The sequence below is a fragment of the Pelophylax lessonae genome, assembly GCF_965119305.1.
Source record: "Pelophylax lessonae genome assembly, chromosome: 1".
Taxonomy (NCBI): Eukaryota; Metazoa; Chordata; class Amphibia; order Anura; family Ranidae; genus Pelophylax; species Pelophylax lessonae.
In genome coordinates this window covers 153,206,777-153,212,200 of record NC_138768.1, presented here as the reverse complement: position 1 = coordinate 153,212,200, position 5,424 = coordinate 153,206,777, and the positions used below count along the sequence as shown (strand labels likewise).

The window sequence follows — 5,424 nt, the reverse complement described above, 5'->3', positions numbered from 1 at the left end:
TAGATAGATAGATCTAGAATGGTCCATGGTTGTATATTTTTGAAGATGCATTGTATATTGTTTATGTCCAGTCGAAGATAGATAAATAGATCCAGAATGGTTTATGGCTGCATATTGTAGAAGATGCATGGTATATGATAGATAGATAGATAGATAGATAGATAGATAGATAGATAGATAGATAGATAGATAGATAGATAGATAATGGTTTATGGTAGTATATTGTAGACTATGCATATTGTTTATGTCTAGATAGATAGATAGATAGATAGATAGATAGATAGATAGATAGATAGATAGATAGATAGATAGATAGATAGATAGATAGATCTAGAATGGTCCATGGTTGTTTATTTTTGAAGATGCATTGTATATTGTTTGTGTCCAGTTGTAGATTAGATAGATAGATCCAGAATGGTTTATGGCTGTATATTGTAGAAGATGCATAGTATAATATTTGTGTCCAGTTGTAGATAGATAGATAGATAGATAGATAGATAGATAGATAGATAGATAGATAGATAGATAGATCCAGAATGGTTTATGGCTGTATATTGTAGAAGATGCATAGTATAATATTTGTGTCCAGTTGTAGATAGATAGATAGATAGATAGATAGACAGATAGATCCAGAATGGTTTATGGCTGTATATTGTAGAATATGCATAGTATATTGTTTGTGTCCAGCTGTATTAAATATCAGACTCATTGTTACATAAGCAGAACCTGATCTGTTAGCACACAAGCCAGGTGTTAGAGGATTAAGGATCCAGGGCTGGATTGTTTGTCCAACATTCAGTATTTTATTACAGCCTTTATTACCGTACCTTAGGTACATGACTATGCCTCAGCATATAAGAGCAGGCAGCATAGCATGCAATAATGCAGAATTAGAAGTGTGCCCATGCAATCCCCCTCCCACCACCTTCCATCCATCCCAGATCTGGGCCAGAAATCAGCATTTCTGGACAATTCCAAGCGAGCTGTGTCATCCTTCCATGGTGGGGATGGAGTATAAAGCAGCAAAGGGCAGCAGCACACACAGCTAGGACACACTGAAAGCATGAGCCCAGCAAAGTGGTAATGTAATGACACGGTGACTCACTGCGGATCACAGATTTCAGAAAAGGAAAAAAAGAGGCAGCAAGGCCCTGCTATAAGCAAGAAGAAAATGCCTTCCGTTGTTGAGAGCAGGTAGAAGAGAGGCAGGATTGTCGGTGTGGGGCTCCCATGGGGTACAAGGCCTTGGGGTTGGGGCTGTAGGGTAGAGCGCTGTGTAGAGATGCTGGGAGCTGTCCCCGCTGCGCTGGTGCTGATGCTGCTAGCTAGGGGCAGCCCGCTGCTGCTGATCACTCATGCATATCAATAGCCGCGTACTTGAGATCTCTCTCCCTCTCTCTCTCTCCCTCTCCCTCTCTCTCTCCCTCTCTCTCCTTTTTTCTCCTCTTCATGACATCATCATTACCTTGGTCTCCCGTTGTCCAGGACCTTTGACCTTGCCGGGCTGGTCCACATTTTTTTTTTTGGCAAATGAAAACCCCCTCCCTCCAATGATGGCCCTTTTCTCCTTTTTCAGACCGGTGGCAGCAGCAAGCCAGCAAGCAAGACTGCATCTCCTCACCCCCCCCCCCCCCAAACACACACACCTTCTCCTTCCATCGCACAAGGAGCTGCCCCCCTCATCCACACATAGATGCCCGAGATGTTTGCCATCAACTGCCACCATTGGGGAAAAAAACCTGGGCACGTCTAAAGCCAGAAGATCAGGAGGAGAGCATTGAATCATCTTGTCACTTTGGACTGGAATGGGATTTTCTTGCTGGGCTGCACACAAGCCTTCACATCTTCTCCAGGAGTCTTGGGTGAGAATGAAGCGATTTACAATGCAAATAGAGGCCTGGCCAAGGGATGGATGCACCTTGGGAGCTTGCTGGTGATCTTTGCTGCACACATCGGGGGATTATTATTGATGGGAATAACTCACCAGGAGCAAAGTTGGGGATAAACTTTGATGGCAACAGATCTCTGATGGCTTGGTTATGGAGACCATGGCTGGTGATCGGGAGCGATGTGTTTGGCCAGGGGATTGTTACAACAAGAGACTGCTCTACAAGCCCCATGCAGCCTCATGTGATCACAGGGATGGTGGATCGCTGGGACCTGGGTGCACGAGAAGTGGTTGTTATCTTTGGTTATCTAGCTGTATGAGTTTATCGGTTTTCATAAAGCTAGATAACCGAAAGTAAAAACTCCTTCCAGAACATCACGTCGTTGAAGGATGTACAATCCACACACAGGGGACTGCTGGAACTGACTCAGCCAATCATAAATGGGACCCCCCCCCCCCAGAAAAAAAATAGACATATATGTATATACATGTCATTTATGCCTCTTGGTGGTGTCCCCTTAAGTTTAAACACGGATTGCAATGAGGAACCTGCTTTTATTAGCCCACAAGGATATTGGATGGTAATGTATATGCAACTTTCGTTCAGCATAAAAAAAGTATTGATTGTTGACTAGTGTGACCCCAGGAACATGGGCCTGACTGCAGAGTCCACAGTCATATCAAACAATGTAGCTTCTGCTGGCAGATAAGTAGTTAAATGAAGCACAATACAGTAGTGTCATAAAACCTATACTGTATATTCTATGTGATATATTCAGTAGAATCACACAAAGTTGCATAGGTAGCATAATACCACAGTGTCCTACAATATACATGTAGATGACAATACACATGTAGTGTAAAAAATATATACATTACATATGGTGTGGTGTATTAATATTGTTTGTGCATTTGTAAAGGTCCAATAGGTCAGGACAGCATTGCTCCCAGTAGCTGGAGTTTCCCATGTAGTCTAATGCCAAAGCCTAACACTATACATATACCACATTATATACCACATACTGTATGTCATAATGTACACTTTGCATAATGCTTGCTTCAGAGCTAATAGATCAGCAATGAAATATTTTAATTTAGAATCCACAGAATAACAGTTGCCTGTTTTTTGTGTGTTGCTGCTATATATATATATATATATATATATATATATATATATATATACATACACATTGGGATAAGCCATTAGGCCATATAAAGTTCGTAGATATGCATAGGTCTAGTAAAGAAAGTACTATGAAATTACACACAATATTTTGAATTTTCAGTGTTTGGCTGTTATGTGCATGAAGCATGAAACCACAGTGAAATAAAATACATATACTACATGATGTAGGAAAATGCCCACTGTCTGTTTCTCATTTAATTGAAAATGAATGTTGATTTTTTTTTTATGACTCTCTCAATGCTAGATTATTAAGCCTTCAATTACACTTATTAGCTGCTCTGGCACATACATGGTAGAGCTCAAGCTCAATGACAGTGTAATATATATATATATATATATATATATATATATACTGTATATAACATTCACTCTAGGATATGAATAAACCCCATGCTTTCCTAAGTGCCTTACTTAAAAATCTGGGATTCCCACGTGTTGTTTCCATGTACATATAACATAGCAGCATGATGTAGTAAGACACGTATAATACATCTGCTATGATGCAGGCTCAGCGTTGCTGAAGTTCTATATGTATATAAGAAACCATAGTAACAATTATTATAGCAATCAGTCTAAGTTCCCATTGTGACTGAGTACCATGTACAACATATTAACATATGGAATTTTGGAACATCAGACCCAGCCAAAATAGTTCCTTAAATAGTTAAGTGTAGAGAACACCATGATATAACTGTAGTATCTTGTGATTTTGTGTGGGTGACATGTATATACTGTAAAGCATACAACACATATATCACATGTTGTATAATGTACACTCATTTCAAGGACAGTCATATATTATACTGAAATAGTTTTGTTTTTATGTACAGAGATCACCATACCACTCTGTAATAAATATATTATTACATGTGGTATAATGGTAAATGTATATATGGATCACTAGTGCTGAGGTAGTTGTATTCTATATGATTAATCCACAAAGCTTTATTGGTAAGGATCTTTATTTTAGAATTTGGACTTTAGTTGTCAAACCTCCTTAGACTCTGCTGAAAACAACTGTCACTTTTTTCTACATAATGTGGTCTCAATCCAGGGACATTGGAAATTCCACTGAATACATTTTGTTTTTGTTTACACAGAGCACCACACCACTCTGTAATAAATACATTTAATGTAGTATTGTAGTATAATACAAGATAGTATTGTAGTATACTACAAGATACACACACACACACACACACACACATATATATATATATATATATATATATATTTATATATATATATATATATATATATATATATATATATATATATATATATATATATATATGGATCAGTACTGTCAGTTTTATTCAGGCTTTATTCACAAAGCTTTAACACAAGGCTAGAGATCCTCATTTTAACCATGTGACTTTAATTCTGAAGGATGATTAGACTCTGCTGAAAATAACTGTCACTGTTTTTAAAAAATATTGCACACCTATTTTAAGGGACACTAGAATTCCACTGAATACATTTTGTTTTTATGTACATAGAGTACCACACCACTCTGTAATACATTTATTACATAGTTATACCCTGCTCTTTGTAAGAAACATATTTATATACATAATTCTAGTGTCCTTGGATTAAGTGTACAGTATTTTTTTAAGTGACAGTTATTTTTTAGCAGAGTCTAATTAGCTTTGAAAATGAAAGTCACTTGGCTAAAATAAGAATTCTCACCCTTGTGTTAAAGCTTTGTGGATAAAGCCTTTGAATTAAACTGTCAGCACTAGTGACCCATATATACACTTCAGTTGTAGGCTTGTTTTATATGTAATATATTTATACAATATATAATACATGCTGACTACTAAAACTGTATATATGGATCTCTAGTAACTACCAATGTAGTTTATTATATAGGCTTAAGGGTAAGGATCTTTATTTCAGCAATGTGGCTATCAATTTCAAAGCTCATTAGACTCAATTACAAAATAACTGTCACTTCTTTTTTTATAATGTACACTTAATTCAGTGACACAAGAATTCCAATGTAATCTTTATGTTTCTATTTACATACAACAGAATATCACTCTGTAATAAATATATTAAATGTAGTATAATGGAAAATGTATATATGGATAATTAGTATAGTTTTCTATAGGCTTAGGGGAAGAATCTATATTTAGCTATGTGACTATTATTTTCAAAGCTCATTAGACTCAGTTAAAAATAACTGACATTTTTTTTGTAATAAGGATCCTTAACTTGATGGTTTGTGTTTCTGATGCATGCTATAATAAATGTATACTCGATCTTACTCATGGCTATGAACATAAAGACCAGTAAGATGAATTTGGTGAATTTGGTGCCATGTAGACTGGACATGATTTGGAGAAAG

The 5,424-nt window shown here is 36.7% G+C and overlaps 1 pseudogene across 1 annotated transcript; it reads left to right on the top strand.

Annotated features, from left to right (window-relative positions):
* The first annotated feature begins 1,553 nt into the window (after nucleotides 1-1,553).
* LOC309544442 lies at nucleotides 1,554-2,342 on the top strand (annotated as a pseudogene). Its single transcript has one exon. The product of its transcript is annotated as an uncharacterized misc_RNA (transcript).
* The last annotated feature ends 3,082 nt before the right edge of the window (nucleotides 2,343-5,424 follow it).